Here is an 18,559-nt window from a genome sequence, read left to right as displayed (position 1 = left end):
CCTGAATATTTTTTGTGTTTAACTGAAGCGTAAACGTTTTCCGATAAAAAGAACAACGTATATTGTAGTAAAAGTTTTTGAAGTTTCTTAAAAACTCGATTACAATAATGGCGATTTTTTAAGTGGGAGTATACGAGTATACGCACCCACTCCCCCCCTTTTTAGAGAGGGGGATAGCTGAACTCGTCTTTTGACGAGCTGCCTACGTACCCCTTTCGAGGATCAAGCCATCTCGTAGTTCTGTTTCATGCTGCGAGTGTTCTTACTCGGCGGTAGATGTCGCGATGTCTGCCTTGACCTTGTCGATCGTGGCTGGGTCAACGCTATTTTCCGGATGTTCCAGTTGAGTTGTAGCGTGGGCTTCAGACTTGTGTTGAGCTTCGACGTCCGATGCGTTTGCGTTGGTACACGTTTTTAATTCGTTTTTTCCCGGGGTACTTTTGGCCGAAGATTGGTCTATCTTCGTGCGCTTGCCGTTTACAGCTGCAGAAGTCGTGATTTTCCTTAACTTGTGCTCTGCGAGGAAGCATAGCCGCGACTGTTTTTGGCACCCCCAGATGGCCGCGACTCCGCTTGGGGTTGGGAATTTGAGACCCAGGTGGAAGGTTGACGGAACTGCCTGCATGGCGTTGAGCCATGGGGTTCCCATCATCACGTTGTAGATAGCGGGATGATCAACCACCGCAAACTCGACGATTTTCGTGATCTCCTTGGCCATGACTGGCAATTGGATCGATCCAAGAGTCATCGATACTTTGCCTGAAAAACCCGTTAGTGGTTTTGGCGTCGGAATTATTTCTCTGAGTTCGATGCTCATCCGTTTGAGAGTGTCGCGGAAGATTACGTTGACCGTGCTTCCCATGTCGACGAGTACCCTTCCGACTTCTAATTCTCGTATAACGAGATCTATGACGAGCGGGTCGCAGTGAGGTTGATCGATGCCGCCGGCCTCTTACTTTGTGAAGGTGATCGAGCAATTTTGGCCATCTCGGGGAGGAGACCATGTAGACCAATTTGCGCTCGACTCCGCCTTCCGTTGGTAAGCCTTGATGGCCGACACAGTGTCGCCGCAGGATTGTGATCCTCCGATGATCATATTGACTCTGCGATGATTGTTATCGTTCCCTTTGTCGTCCGGCCTCCTGCCGCGTTTATCCCCAGGCTGGTTTTGTTGAGGGGATTTTTCAGCGGACGGATTTCTGTCCGTCTTTGGAGGGTGATCAGAATCGAGGATCAGATCCTTGACGCTAGTTACTTCCGAGAGCTCTCCAGCGAGTAGCTTCGCGGCCAGTCTTGCTCCCAAGACTTTGCAGTTGGTTGTTGAATGTCCTCGGGATTGGTAGAACTCGCAGAAGGTGTTTTCGTCATACCCTTGATTGCGAGTCCATGTGTTGCCCGTTTTCCGACCCTGCTCCGAGTTGATCGCATAGTTATGCGCCCCCTGGAGATCTTCCCCTTCGTGATGGACGTACCTGCCGTTACGAGAGTTCTTCTTTTTTCCTTTCGGGTCCACGTCTTTCGAGGATGGTCTTACCGCCTTATGTTTTTGCGATAAGACTTTAGTTTCCTCCTCTACTATGATGTAGTCCATTGCTTTGTGGAGGGCGTCCTGGATCGTTCGTGGTTTGTCGAGAGTTATCCACTTTCTGAATTTCGACTTGTACCAAAGCGTCTTTCTCAGCGCGTCGATGGCCACTTTGTCGGTTATCCCACTGACCCTTGACATTATCAGCTTGAACCGACTGATAAACTTGCGGAGGGGTTCGTCTTCCCTCTGGGAGAGACTCCAGAGGTCAACATCGGAAGTTTCTCTGTCTATGAATACTGAGTATTGCTTGAGAAATTCAGATGCGAGCTGTCAGAAACTCCCGATGGTGTTACGACGAAGGCGTGCGAACCATTCAAGTGCTGCTCCTTCCAGGTTTTCAACGAACAGGCGGCAGTAGCCGGCATCCTTTTCGCCGTCCTTCAGTCTAGCTCTTCCCATCGCGATGCGGAAAGCCTGAAGGTGCGCTTTTGGATCGGCCGTACCATCGTACTTCGGTACTTTCATTTTTCCCGGATACGATTGGTAAAAGGGGTCTTCCGAGCTCCTTCCAACAGTCGATCGATTTCAGGGGCAGCACTAGTAGCATGATGGATTTGAGACTTTACGGCCCTCACTTCTGCCGCAGTCTTGGTGATGTAGTCGCGAAGATCGCGGATATCCGATGTCTCGTCAGTAGATTTCCGAGCCTGTCGGCGTTTACTGCGAGTGTGCTCGGTTTGTCTTTCAGCCAGCTCCTCCTGTTCGTTCCAATAGGCGATTTCTTCCCCTTCCGTCATTGGTTTTTCGAACGGGGAGCCTTCCCGAGCAGATCGGCTTCTGGTCCTTCTCGGATGTCTGTCGACGTCCTCGTCGGTGTCATTGGAAACATCGCTAGGATCCAGGTCAATGTGTTCGGCTTCGTTATCCTCCGAGTCCTTTGCAGGGGGCGGAAGACTTTCAGGGTTCCCCTTTTCGATGGGAGATTTCTCGCTAGGGTTTTGACTGGAAGGTCGTTCCCGCGCGACTCCTGATCTGTCGAGTGGGGTAGCGAAGTCGAGCATTATCCCGCGGATTTTGGTGGTTCCGCGGGGGCGGATTTCTTGGGTCCTTGCCGTTAAGGTTTCAACCTGTTGGGTCAAGGTATTCACGAGCTTATCCTGTTCTTCCGACCTTCTCTCATAGGTGGCGAACATCTTTTTAAACTCCTCGAGCGTCGCGGCGTTGGCTTGTGCGTTGGCCGCGGATACGTCTGTTACTGGAGTGTGGAGATCGGTGCCGCTGCCTCCGTTAAGAGGAGTTTGCACGTTATCTGCGTCGTTAGTTGACATGTCTGATCGAGAGCGACGTGGCTTTTGCGGGTTAGATTGATCCGTACCCCCCCCCCTCCTTCTAGCGCCAAACTGTGGGAACCGAAATTCGCACTGTCGATTTCCGTTTAAATAAGGAAACTAGGAAAACCCTAATTTCCCAGAGGACCCGGATATCTGCTAATTACCACACGTCAAGCAATCAGAACACGAGAATAACAACGATAAGAATAAGAAATCGAAAAAGAGAGCAAAGTAGATCTTATTCCGAATCTGCGTATGAGCGTTTACAACAAGGTATAAGCCTGGGCTCGAGAGCTGTCGGCGAGATTCCTAGTTCTAGCAACCCTAAGACGGCTAAACCTAATTGAGTCGCAGCTCGAAATAACAAAAACGGAAAATTGCCTAAATTGCTCTAAGTGCTAGGTTTGCTCTTAAAAGTCCTCCGCCATGCTCCTCGCCTAGGACTCCTTATATACTAGCTCCAAGGTCGGTTTACGCTTTTAGTCTTCTGCCCTTTAGCCGTCATAGCATAAAATGGAGATATTCCATTTTTCCCGATCTTCCAATTATCTTCAAAACTTCCGTATTTATCTGCGGAAACTTGACATTTATCCTTCCTTGTGGACCAAGCGTAAACCGTGCTGCGATTTACGGGGTTTTGGTTAAGAAATCGTAGGATAGGCCTCGAGTCGTGTTTTAGATCCCTTTGGGCCGTCTTCCGACTCGACACGTTTACTACAAATTCTTTTTGATAAAGAACGAACTTTCTGCGGTTTCTAATCCGCGAAGTTTGATCGATGAATTTGAATAGCGGAAAACGAGCTTTGACTCGAGCTCGGTCGCTTTGTAGCGACCGAGCTTTGGCTCGGACTTGGTTGCTACGTAGCGACCGGACAGCGTGTATGCGTGGTAATTACGCAACGGTCGAGCTTGGTTAGTTTGGTTTGAATCTTCAAAGATACTTCTTCGTAAAAACTTCGTGTTTGGTTATATTTTACGAAAGTTACATCTTCCTTTTTACTATCTCTTTTGGAAATACGATCTCCGAGGATTTTCGGGTGGTAATTCCGTCGTAACCGTTTTTGACCCCAACAATTATGAACAACATCATTTGTTGATTCTGCTGTTTGTTGTTGCGGCAGCAAAGGATTGGACAAAATCAGTTGATATAATGAATGCATATCTGAGCTTTCAAAGACTAATGCTCCTCCGTACTTCAGCACTTGTTCCATCGTTTACTGATCTCTTGATAGTTGACTTGGTAACAAAGGTTGATGTTTTTGAATAAGAATAATAGGTAGAGACTGAGGTGGATGAGCATGTGTTACCTATCCAGGAAAATGACCTTGATGATACACAAACATATTGTTTGGGGAGCTTCTACTTCGCTTATCTGGTTAGGTTGAGGGTTTTGTCCAGTCCAAGATGCATGTGGCTGGCTTGACTGACACTGACCTATAGTGTTTTGTGCCGAAATGTCCTTAACAATATTGTCCTGAGGTGATAGAAATGCATCATGAGGTTGATGCAGAGCTAAACTCCGAGATTGGACATGTGGTTGAGATTGCATTTGAGAGTGTTCAATTTGAGCAACATGATGAACTACTGGCCGCACCTACACATAGATTACTTGATTTTGGGGATCAAAACTTTGAAGTTGCATCGGTTGTTGTTGTTTCATGTAGTCTCAGACAAAGTTTTGGTAATAGTGTTAATATTGTTGGTGATACCTTTGCCATTGAGTCAACGTTGCAGCATATACACCATGACTCTGAGCACTGGCTTGAGAGGTGTCCATAGCATTGCTAGCCTGAGTGGTGGCCATAGCAACACTTGCCTGATTATAAGCGTCCTGAAAGCCATTTATTACAAAAGTTATATATATAATAATAATAAACATGCATTTATATTATTATTTTTTGAGAACAAAGCATTTATATATTTTGACATAAATATAGGAAGATTGGAAGGTTTATATTTAACGGAACATATGAGAACTTTGATTTAAAAAATATTTTGCATTTAAGTCAAATATTATAATGAATAAGGTATGTTATGATTGATAATAATTCTAAGATGGATATTTTGTTCGTTGATTGTATATTTTGTAGTTTTATTTTGACAGAAAAATAAATATTTGGCAAAAAAATAGAAAAGCTAGGAAAAGATTAGCAAAAATTTAATAAAAAGAACGAAATGATAACGAGAAAAATAAGATGAGACCGTAGAAGATGCATAATATGTGTTGGAGAAGTTAATGTGATAATTACGTATATAGTTCCACATGCATTTGTTATTATTAAATATTCATCAGTTTTTTTTACATCAAGTTTATAGAAAGTTTACAACTGATTTTCAAACTATTTGAAGTTAAAAATTATATTTGTAATGTTTCTAATTATAATTCAAAATTTATGAAATTGTATACATAACATATATTTGCATAAAATTTCTATATATATATATATATATGTGTGTATATGTGTTATATTAATTTTTTTTGAAAGATTCTAAAAGGACTTTTATATATTACCTTAAAAGGAGATTTCTTTGAAAAAACAAATGTATGCAAATCTGTGAAATTCAGTAACTATCAATAAAAATCCATACGGAATATTTGTTAAGTTTGCTTAACTTTTTGAAATCCATCAACTTTTAAAATTGTTAAGTTCCACACAATTTTTTGTTCCAACGATTTTGTAGAACGAGCTCTAGATTTTTCAGCGATCAAGAGGTAATGCTGGCGAAGATTGCTCAACATTGGAAGCCCATCTTGCTCTAACAAGGTAGGCTTCATTAGTGGAGTACCATTTAGAGAAGGATCATCCCTAATGCCTTTATTCTCTACTAAAATACTCTTTCCTATGTCTTCCCTGCCAATTCCAAGATTTTCTTCCATCGCTTGCTTACTTGAAGGGACTTTTTTAATTCATTGCCCTCCAAAAAAATTATGGATCTATGGACAGATTCAGCACCAGCATGAGTAAGATTTAATTTCTTTTAAGCTTATGATCAAATTTAATTGCATTTTCTTCAGCAGCACGGTTCATAATATATACATTGTTGGTTGAATCAGAGGTTAGACCCTCCATAACTGCTTCATCGTCTTTATTCCCATTTATATGAATTACTTTATCTGGGCCCAATGGTGGCAATGTACTTGTTTTGGGATCCTTTGGAAGCTCGGTGCAGCATGTCCTAAGCCCACCTGTGGTGCAGTAGAAGAAAAATGGTTCATGTTTAGTTGAACCCCAAGAACTGTAGGAATAGGATGATGCTTTAGCAGAGCTATATCGAGATTATAGGAAGGGCTTTCCTGATGTATCTTCTTGATGTATCTGATTATGAACAACATCAGTTGTTGATGCTGCTGTTTGTTGTTGCGGCAACGAAGGATTTGACAAAATCAGTTCATGTAATGAATGCATATCTGAGCTTTCAGGGACTGATGCTCCTCCGTACTTCAACACCTGTTGCATCGTATACTGATCTCTTGTTAGTTGACTTGGTAACAAAGGTTGATGTTTTTGAATAAGAATAATAGGTAGAGACTGAGGTGGATGAGCATGTGTTACCTGTCCAGGAAAATGATCTTGATGATACACAAACATATTGTTTGGGGAGCTTATACTTCGCTTATCTGGTTAGGTTGAGGGTTCTGTCCAGTCCAAGATGCATGTGGCTGGTTTGACTGACACTGACCAATAGTGTTTTGTGCCGAAATGTCCTTAACAATATTTTTCTAAGGTGATAGAAATGCATCATGAGGTTGATGCATAACTAAACTCCGATATTGGACTTGTGGTTGAGATTGCATCTGAGAGTGTTCAGTTTGAGCAACATGATGAACTGCGGGCCGCACCTACACGTAGATTACTTGATTTTGGGGATGAAAACTTTGAAGTTGCATTGGTTGTTGTTGTTTCATGTAGTCTCCGACAATGTTTTGGTAATAGTGCTGATATGGTTCGTGATACCATTGCCCTTGAGTCAACGTTGCAACATATACACCATGACTCTGAGCACTAGCTTCAGAGGTGTCCATAGCAATGCTAGCCTGAGTGGTGGCCATAGCAACACTTGCCTGATTATAAGCGTCCTGAAAGCCATTTATTACAAAAGTTATATATAGAATAATAATAAACATGCATTTATATTTTTATTTTTTGAGAACTACACATTTATATATTTTTGGCATAAATATAGGAAGATTGGAAAGATTATATTTAACGGAACATATGAGAACTTGATTTAAAAAGCATTTTGTTCATTTATTTTATGTTTTGTATTTTTATTTTGAGAAAAAAATAAATATTTGGAAAAAATATAAAAGCTAGGAAAATATTAGCAAAAATTTAACAAAAAGAACGAAATGATAAAGAGAAAAATAAGATGAGGCTGAAGAAGATGCATAATATGTGTTGGAGAAGTTATTGTGATAATTACATATATTGTTCCACATGCATTTGCTATTATTAAATATTCATCAGTTTTTTTTACATCAAGTTTATAAAAAATTTACGATTGATTTTCAAACTATTTGAAGTTAAAAATTATATTTTTAATGTTTCTAATTATAATTCAAAATTTATGACATTGTATACATAATATATATTTTCATACAATTTCTATATCCCTGAATTCACTGGCAAACCACCTAGTATATATATGTGATATTAATTTTTTCTTCGAAAGATTTCAAAAGGACTTTTATATATTACCTTAAAAGGAGATTTTTTAAAAAAAAAATGTATGCAAATCTGTGAAATTCAGTAACTATCACTAAAAATCCATACGGAATATTTGTTAAGTTTACTTAACTTTTTGAAATCGATCAACTTTTAAAATTGTTAAGTTCCACACAGATTTTTGTTCCAATGATTCTGTAGAACGAGCTCTAGATTTTTCAGCAATCATGAGGTAATGCTGGCGAAGATTGCTCAACAGTGGAAGCCCATCTTGCTCTAACAAGGTAGGGTTCATTAGTGGAGTACCATTTAGAGAATGATGCCTTTATTTTCTACTAAAAGACTCTTTCCTAGGTCTTCCCTGCCATTTCCAAGATTTTCTTCCATCGCTTGCTTACTTGAAGGCCCTTTTTAATTCATTGCCCTCCAAAAAAATTATGGATCAATGGACAGATTCAGCACAAGCATGAGTAAGATTTCTTTTAAGCTTATGATCAAATTTAATTTCATTTTCTTCAGCAGCACGGTTCATATTATATACATTATTGGTTGAATCAGAGGTTAAACCCTCCATAACTGCTTCATCGTCTTTATTCCCATATATATGAATTACTTTATCTGGGCCCAATGGTGGCAATGTACTTGTTTTGGGATCCTTTGCAAGCTCGGTGCAGCATGTCCTATGCCCACCTGTGGTGCAGTAAAAGAAAAATGGTTCATGTTTAGTTGAACCCCAAGAACTGTAGGAATAGGATAATACTCCTGCAGAGCTATATCGAGATTATAGGAAGGGCCTTCCTGATGTATCTGATTATGAACGACATCAGTTGTTGATGCTGCTGTTTGTTGTTGCGGCAACAAAGGATTTAACAAAATCAGTTGATGTAATGAATGCATATATGAGCTTTCAGGGACTGATGCTCCTCCGTACTTCAGCACCTGTTGCATCGTATACTGATATCTTGTTACTTGACTTGGTAACAAAGGCTGATGTTTTTGAATAGGAATAATAGGTAGAGACTGAGGTGGATGAGCATGTGTTACCTGTCCAGGAAAATGATCTTGATGATACACAAACATATTGTTTGGGGAGCTTCTACTTCGCTTATCTCGTTAGGTTGAGGGTTCTGTCCAGTCCATGATGAATGTGGCTGGTTTGGCTGACACTGACCAATAGTGTTTTGTGCCGAAATGTCCTTAACAATATTGTCCTGAGGTGATAGCAATGCATCATGAGGTTGATGCATAGCTAAACTCCGAGATTGGACATGTGGTTGAGATTGCATCTGAGAGTGTTCAGTTTGAGCAACATGATGAACTGCTGGCCGCACCTACACATAGATTACTTTATTTTGGGGATCAAAACTTTGAAGTTGCATCGCTTGTTGTTGTTTCTTGTAGTCTCTGACAAAGTTTTGGTAATAGTGTTGATATGGTTGGTGATACCATTGCCCTTGAGTCAACGTTGCAGCATATACACCATGACTCTGAGCATTGGCTTGAGAGGTGTCCATAGCAATGCAAGCCTGAGTGGTGGCCATAAAAATACTTGCCTAATTATAAGCGTCCTGAAAGCCATTTATTACAAAAATATATAGATAATAATAATAAACGTGCATTTACATTATTATTTTTTGAGAACTAAGCATTTATATATTTTTGACATAAATATAGAAAGATTGGAAGGATTATATTTAACGGAACATATGAGAACTTTGATTTAAAAAATATTTTGCGTTGAAGTCAAATAATATAGTGAATAAGGTAATGTTATGATTGAAAATAATTCTAAGAAGGATTTTTTGTTCATTGATTGTATGTTTTGTATTTTCATTTTGAGAGAAAAATAAATATTTGGAAAAAAAAAATATAAAATCTAGGTAAATATTAGCAAAATTTTAATAAAAAGAACGAAATGATAACGAGGAAAATAAGATGAGGCCGAAGAAGATGCATAATATGTTTTGGAGAAGTTAATGTGATAATTACATATATAGTTCTACATGCATTTGTTATTATTAAATATTCATCAGGTTTTTTTACATCAAGTTTGTAGAAAATTTACGACTGATTTTCAAACTCTTTGAGGTTAAAAATTATATTTGTAATGTTTATAATTATAATTTGAAATTTATGACATTGTATACATAATATATATTTTCATACAATTTCTATATCCCTGAATTCACTGGCAAACCACCTAGTATATATATGTGTTATATTAATTTTTTCTTGGAAAGATTTTAAAATGACTGTTATATATTACCTTAAAAGGAGATTTCTTTGAAAAAACAAATGTATGCAAATCTGTGAAATTCAGTAACTATCAATAAAAATCCATACGGAATATTTGTTAAGTTTACTTAACTTTTTGAAATCCATCAACCTTTAAAATTGTTAAGTTCCACACAAATTTTTGTTCCAATAATTCTGTAGAACGAGCTCTAGAGTTTTCAGCGATCACGAGGTAATGCTGGCGAAGATTGCTCAATAGTGGAAGCTCATCTTGCTCTAACAAGGTAGGGTTCATTAGTGGAGTACCATTTAGAGAAGGATCATCACTAATGCATTTATTCTTTACTAAAAGACTCTTTCCTAGGTCTTCCCTGCCATTTCCAAAATTTTCTTCCATCGCTCGCTTACTTGAAGACCCTTTTTTAATTCATTGCCCTCCAAAAAATATATGGATCTATGAACGGATTCAGCACAAGCATGAGTAAGCTTTCTTTTAAGCTTATGATCAAATTCAATTGCATTTTCCTCGGCAGCACGGTTCATATTACAAACATTGTCGGTTGAATCAGAGGTTAAACCCTCCATAACTGATTCATCGTCGTTATTCCCATATATATGAATTACTTTATCTGGGCCCAATGGTGGCAATGTACTTGTTTTGGGATCCTTTGCAAGCTCGGTGCAGCATGTCCTAAACCCACCTGTGGTGCAGTAGCAGAAAAATGGTTCATGTTTAGTTGATCCCCAAGAACTGTAGGAATAGGTTGATGCTCCTGCAGAGCTATATCGAGATTATAGGAAAGGCCTTAGTGATGCATCTGATTATGAACATCAGTTGTTGATGGTGCTGTTTGTTGTTGCGGCAACGAAGGATTTGACAAAATCAGTTGATGTAATGAATGCATATCTGAGCTTTCAGGGACTGATGCTCCTCCGTACTTCAGCACATGTTGCATCGTATACTGATCTCTTGTTAGTTGACTTGGTAACAAAGGCTGCTGTTTTTGAATACGAATAATTGGTAGAGACTGAGGTGGATGAACATGTGTTACTTGTTCAGGAAAATGATCTTGATGATACACAAACATATTGTTTGGGGAGCTTCTACTTCGTTTATCAAGTTAGGTTGAGGGTTTTGTTTTGTCCAAGATATATGTCGCTGGTTTGACTGACACTGACCAATAGTGTTTTGTGCCGAAATATCCTTAACAATATTGTCCCGTGGTGATTGAAATGCATCATGAGGTTGATGCATATCTAAACTCCGAGATTGGACCTATGGTTGAGATTGCATCTGAGAGTGTTCAGTTTGAGCAACATGATGAACTGCTGGCCGCACCTACACATAGAATACTTGATTTTGGGGATCAAAACTTTGAAGTTGCATCGTTTTTGTTGTTTCATGTAGTCTCCGACAAAATTTTGGTAATAGTGCTGATATGGTTGGTGATACCATTGCCCTTGAGTCAACGTTGCAGCATATACACCATGACTCTGAGCACTGGCTTGAGAGGTGTCCATAGCAATGCTAGCCTGAGTGGTCGCCATAGCAACACTTGCCTGATTATAAGCATCCTGAAAGTCATTTATTACAAAAGTTATACAGATAATAATAATAAACATGCATTTATATTATTATTTTTTGAGAACTAAGCATTTATATATTTTTGACAAAAATATAGGAAGATGGGAAGGATTATATTTAACGGAACATATGAGAACTTTGATTTTAAAAATATTTTGCATTTAAATCAAATAATATAGTGAATAAGATAATGTTATGATTGAAAATAATTCTAAGATGAATTTTTTGTTCATTGATTGTATGTTTTGTATTTTTATTTTGAGAGAAAAAGAAATACTTGGCAAAAAAATATAAAAGCTAGGAAAATATTAGCAAAAATTTAATAAAAGTACGAAATGATAACGAGAAAAATAAAAAGAGGCGAAGAAGATGCATAATATGTGTTGGAGAAGTTAATGAGATAATTACATATATAGTTCCACATGCATTTGTTATTATTAAATATTCATCAGTTTTGTTTTACATCAAATTTATAGAAAATTTACAACTGATTTTCAAACTATTTGAAGTTAAAAATTATATTTCTAATATTTCTAATTTTAATTCAAAATTTATGACATTGTATACATAATATATATTTTCATACAATTTCTATATCCCTGAATTCACTGCTACCACCTAGTATATATATATATGCGTTATTTTAATTTCTTTTTGGAAAGTTTGCAAAATTTTTTTATATATTACCTTGAAAGGAGATTTCTTTGAAAAACAAAATGTATGCAAATCTGTGAAATTCAGTAACTATCAATAAAAATCCATACGTAATATTTGTTAAGTTTAGTTGACTTTTTGAAATCCATCAAGTTTTAAAATTGTTTAATTTAGAAAGTTTAACTTCAAAAAATGAAACTATGAACAATATAGCTTCAAATTTGAAGTAACACTGTTTATTGCTTCATTTTGAAGCAAGAAATGAAATATTAGAGCAAAATGGAAAATGAAGCACCATTGGAGATGGTCTAAGCACTTAGATCAAGATCCTTGACGACCATCATTTCAAGTCTTCACGTATGCTTTTCATAAAATGTTATCTCATATTTTATTCTCATATTTTGCTTATGTTTTCTATGTAAAAGAATATAATATTCTCAGAAATTGTTCCCACATTCTTATATTTTGCTTATACTTTTTATGTAAAAGTTTGATTGGAAATTACTGATATAATTTAGATGTTCTTTTAGCCTTTTTGAAATAGATAACCATCGGAGATAATCTAAAGTTTTTTTTTTTTTGGTGTATGAGATAATCTAAAGTTACTATCATCGTCGTGGTATGATGACTCGCCTTACAATTTAAATGTAAGAGGGAATTACATCTCTTATTTTCAAGATACAGGTCTTTACAGGTCGTGGATTCACTGACACTTTTGATGTGCTTAGTTTGAGGTTTCGAAAAAGTTTACATAGGAGAGGTTGATGGTGTAACTACAAACATAGCTATCAGGAGAGCTAACCCTAAGTCTGCAAGGTGTACATGAGTTTGAGACAGAAATCGCGGGATGCTTTCTAAGTTGAGACATCACCACCTTGTATCTCTGATTGGATACTGTGACGAGAACGTGAGATGGTTAGAATTCTAAGTTATTCTTTAATGAAAGAAAAATAAAAGAACAGCGCCACAAATTTGAAAAGTTATTTTGGTTTACAGTAGTACACTTGGAATTAAAAAAAACGTAAACTTTTTTATTGTACGATTTAGATCTGAAATTACATATGTTTATATTGAAAAGTACATATATAATTGAGAATTATCATATCTTATTTACTTTTAATATCAACTTTTATTTTTCAATCACGTTTGAATTTCATTGTTGGTACATGTCTGTAAGTTAGTTATAAAATTAAAATGTACCATATAAATTTTCGGTCTGGCTACAGTACATTAAGATTAACATATATATAAGCTTATGATCATTAACTTTGTTGACAAAAAATATGAACGTCTTTATTAAAATTTCACTAATTTTCTTAAATCATTTTTCGTTTATAGACCAAATAAAATGTTATACATTATGTGATGAACAGAATAGTTATAAACAAATGTAAGTTTCATTAAATATATTTTTAGAACATATTTATCATTTTTGTTTAAATCTTTTTTTTATTTAACTTTAGACTATATGCTGAAAACAAAAAAAAAGGAATTTTGCCAAAATAGAATGAACACAGCCTCTTTGTTCCTTTAGTATAAAAACAATTTTGTCTCAGTTACTCTTTCCATTTATCAAAATTAATGAAATAAATATATTTATGAATAAAAAAATTATAAAAATAGAAACACTTGGTGAAATACCCACATACACATACTAGTATTTTCTGAGTTCTAAAACTTGTTAAGTTAAAAATTTAATTATGTTCCACGGAATGAATATGTCATCTTCTACGGAAAAATGGTATGGTAGAAATTGGATTCAAGATTAAACAAGTGATTTTATTTTCACTAGAATAAATAATCTACTTTTAAATAGAGTTTTAAATATGGGGAATGCAAAGTCTACACATTCTACGTGTAGCTACATTTATTCCGAACACAATTTATACTTTTATGAGAAATTCTAAAGTTTTACGATTACGAAATCTAGGCACAACTCAAAAGTTTACATATGGTAGAATCTGCTTACTGGTTAGTTATGTGTTCTCTAGTAGAAGCTACATTCTACGGATAAGAATAACCATATTTCCAAGAAAGCAGTTACGAATATTCTAAAAATATTTTAAAATCTTTTTACTTTAGTAAAACATGTACCTGTGATTTTCTTGTCAGAAAAAATAAAAAAAACCGTAATTAAGCACCTTTTTCATCAAAACATTTCTCCATATTTTTTCTTGTGATTTTCAAACTCTTCTTTTATGATAAATATATGTAAGACATGTGGGGCTTTTGCAGGCTTTTTTTTTTTTTTAATTTTCTTTAATATAATTTTTTTTTTTAATTTTTTTTATTTCTAATATGTTTTTAGTATTTAAACTATTTTTAAATTGTAATTTATTTGATTAATCAAGGGTCAATTTTGGGATTATAAGAAAATTTATACTATATGTATAAACTAAGGTTGATTTTACAGTATAGGGACAAAGAGTGTGTTTTTTCATTTTATTTTGGCAAAATTCCCAAAAACAAATTAGAGACCTATGCAATTACGTAAATATCAGTGTTGGAAGTGAGTTTGTTACTTGTCTCCGCTCACCAATGATACGAACACCCCGTAAAAAAACAAATGATACGAACACCCCGGAAAAAAACAACATCAAGGAGATCATATAACTGACTCAAGATTCAAGAAGAGATCATAGATATCATATATTTTTCACATGTCCTCATGCTCAATCGACATCGAGGCTACCAAATGTTGGAAATGTAGGATAGGCTCGACCTTTATAAGACTGGAAGAGAATGTTGGAAGTAATTCATATCATATGGAGATTTATCAGATGCCACAAAAAAACCTTTTATCTATATATCGTACGGAGATTTTGGAACTACATAAATGAGCTACACTTCCTACAACAGTTGTGAAGCTAAACTGGATGTTTGCGTGCTTATTTGCCGTAGGAACTTTTAAAAAAAAAGTCAATCAATCGAATTACTTATCTGATACCGAATCATATCATATCTAACTAGAGATGATGATATATAACAAAACAATTTATTGTATAATATAGTTGAATAACCAAGCGTGTGTATCTCCAAACTTTAAACAAAACAACAGCTTCGATAAAGTCACACGACAAAAAGTTACGAAGACTAAAAAGAGTTTGACATGAACCAAACTTGATCGGCACTCAATGACAACATAGCCCTGGTAATTCAGGGGGTAGACTCAGTTCCCAAGAAGCGCAAAAGTCTTTAATAAGAAGAACCTAAAACAGATCATCATCCGAAGATTGCAGATTTATCAACGAAGTAGCAATGGAAGTAAAACAGATCAGGCAGCTTGGGCTTCGGAGGCGGTTGCAGGCGTGGTCTTTGACAGGTTAGGAATATACTTCCAGCAGCGCTTGTGAACTCCACTTATCTTCTTTGTAGCTTCCGCAGCTCGCAAGCCTGCATTTGAATATACCTATCCATCTTAGTCACATCACACGGAAGCTGCATAAACCTTTAAGCTCAATAACTTAATAGACATGGACGAAGAAGCAAGTGATGATGAATATAGAATAAGAACTGACCATCTTTGTGAACAATCCCCCACGCTTTGCCATGCCTACCAATTACCATCCGAAATCAAACAAGAAAGCCCTCTACTGCAGTATGCAGATCTTTTACTTTTACTGCAGTATGCAGTTCCGCTTTTGGTGTATTCAGGTTATATTCTCTTCCTTTGTGGCAGTTTGAAGGTTTCATGTCTGATATTACCATTTTCCCCGAGTATCGGGTGTTCTTAGACAATAGTTGTCTGGCTTCCCTCCTTATGGAGCTTGTTCTCCCAAAATTTCTACTTGTTTTAAGAAGTTCTGTTGCAGGAAGTTTAGTGTTGAAGATTAGAGATACCTCAATCTATGTTCTAATCAAAGGCTCAGCAAATTGGTGTTTAATCAACTCTGCATTTGTAGCCGATTATGTGATTGTTAAATGTGCATTCGTTGTTGTTTCAGTCTCAAGTTTTAGATCACTCTATGTGTTCTATATTTCACAGGGATACATCTCCATTTTCAGCTTAATTGGCGTAGAGTTCAGAAGACTTCTCTACCATATTAGTTGCTAATGTGTTATGTAAGCCTACATCTATCTCTGTTTTTCTATGTGCTCAGCTTTTGTTATAGCCGTTTCTTTTACCAGTATGGCTTTATTGTCAAGTATTGTGAACATTTCCTCCTCTAATGGAGAGTAAGAATCTATAAAATGTTGTTTGATCAAAAAAAAAAAGTTATCTCTTTCCTGTTGAAGCCACCTCAGCATCCAGGTCACAAAGTCGAGTTCCTACAGATTGACACGTGTCCACTTAAAAGAAACCGTGTTTCATTAAGTCGTATATGCTCATTCGTGATTTGGTCTTTTTGTTTATGTTATCTGTTGTTGTGTCTATGGGCTGCGAAAGCAATGGGCTACACTTAATTTTACTAAAGGCCCGTAACCTGAATAAGGTAAACCCTAAGCAACTCGCCATGGTTTCCTTCTTCGTTGTTGTACGACGACTTCTCATCTTCATCATCTCTACCACTGAAACGCTCCTGATTATTTCTTCTTTGTGTTAAATCTCTATTAATTCTTCAACCACGATGTAGCCTTGAATGCTTGCTTCGCTTTTTGGAGTCGAAGTCGGTGTATCTGCTGAGTATAAATAGGTCAGTATTCTTCCTCTTACAATTATCTTATCAGCATGTTTAAACAGCAAAACTTCAAATTTCCAATAGGATTCGATATGTATTTCTTTCTAAGTATAACGACTAAACAGTTTGTTCTACTTACTGATTTGAAGTCCCGACGTTGTTCTTCCACTTCCTTGCGGCTGCTCAGATCTGTGAAGCCAGAAACAGGAGTTGACGGGATCCTCCTTGATGCTGAGGTATTCCGTTCTTGAACCCCATGAACTAAATTTTAAACTATTTCTTGCTTTTAAACTCATAAATATCCAAAACTCTGTATTAAGATCCTTATTCAAACTCTTTTGAATCATAAATCTTGGACCCGTTTGTTGATTATGCTTTCTTTATACATGTGTTGCAGTCAACACTCATGCCAGTCAACGTGAATGTCAACCGTCCTGCTCCACCGGCATGAAGAAGGACAAAGGGTGTTGTTACGTCTCTTTCTCCAGGTGGACCAAGGAGCTTCAACGGACTGTCTCAGCCTTTACTTACAAAACCTGCAACAATGCTAATGTTGGTGATGTCCTCCGGTATGTAGGGGCCCTAAACACATTGTTTTCTTAGCTTTAGATACCTTTTAAATTAGTTAATTTGGCTAATTATATTTTGTTTTTGATGTAATGAATGGTTTAATGTTTTAAAAATTATAGATTGTGAAAGTTACTCACAGTAATGTGTATAAGGTGAAGATTTATTGACTAAGAAATGGTAGCTTCAGAGAAAGTTGGATTTGATTATTTGGAAGCATAAAGTGTTAAGTTCATGGCGAGAGAAAATCTTGTGCTGCATGGGCTAAATCATCATAAAGTTATTAAGTCTCTACATCGTTAGCATCATCTCCCTGGCCTTCCTGCGACTCAAGGTATTAAATTTAATCTTTTTCAAGTTTGTGTTGTGTTGTGTTTTGCGTTTCAATTCTTGCTGGTTAGCGATGAATATATTGTTTTATATAAGATCATAAGATAATTAATTACAGAAAAATTTAATGTTCAAGTCTTCATCTGCAGTGTAATTATACTTCCACATATAAGTGATAATTGTGATTTCCAACGGTGTGATGTTTCATTTTCTGATTTTTGATTCACTTTGATCTTTTTTTTAATTGTTTTATTTTATTTTCGAGGCAACTTTTTTTTTTTGTCACTCCTTCTGCTTAGTTACGAAATAATTTAAGACACTAGGTTTGATCAAACTGGCAATGATGACGATGATATGCCTGGAATGAACTCAGTCTCTGCTAAGGTGGACGTTGGCGGTATTACTCTTGATGGAGCACCGACTACATGAGCAGATCCAAGTGATCTCGACACTAAGAAGCCTCCGGCTCGAGCATCTTTGAAGATGGCAGAGAAAGCACGCATGGCACAATGGCACAAGCGAAGATAAAGAGAGCTCTGAACGCAGTATTTCCTATTTGAATAATGCAAACATATCAATGTTGCTTAACGAGTTTTTTTTTCTTCCGTTCCATCCCTTTGGATTTGCTATGTTTGGTTCAGACGATGTTTAAAAATATTTCTAAGTTTAAATAAATTGATATATTTATGACATGTTGTTTAATCATTACGGTTCCACTAAAAATAAAAACATGAGCTTCATACATCGCCAAATATTGGGGATGATTGGTTGGGGCTGTAGATGCTCTGGACAGCCAAAATTTAGTCTACAGCTATATATGTCAACCAATCGAGCTTTGATTTCCTTAAAAAACTCACAGCAAAAAAAATCTCTGCAAAATCAAAATATGGCTGTAAAGAGCTTTATTTCCAGAGCAAAAAATTAGTGCTTTAGAAATTTACAGCAAGGAAAGCTACAGCAAATACATCTACAGATTAAATTCTACAGCAAAAAAATATAAAGCTACAACACTTACCAATCATCCCCATAGTGAGGGATAATTT

Source organism: Brassica napus, chromosome C9 (assembly GCF_020379485.1).
Source record: "Brassica napus cultivar Da-Ae chromosome C9, Da-Ae, whole genome shotgun sequence".
Taxonomy (NCBI): domain Eukaryota; kingdom Viridiplantae; phylum Streptophyta; class Magnoliopsida; order Brassicales; family Brassicaceae; genus Brassica; species Brassica napus.
The sequence above is the reverse complement of the archived record's forward strand: the minus strand, read 5'-3'. Positions refer to the sequence as shown.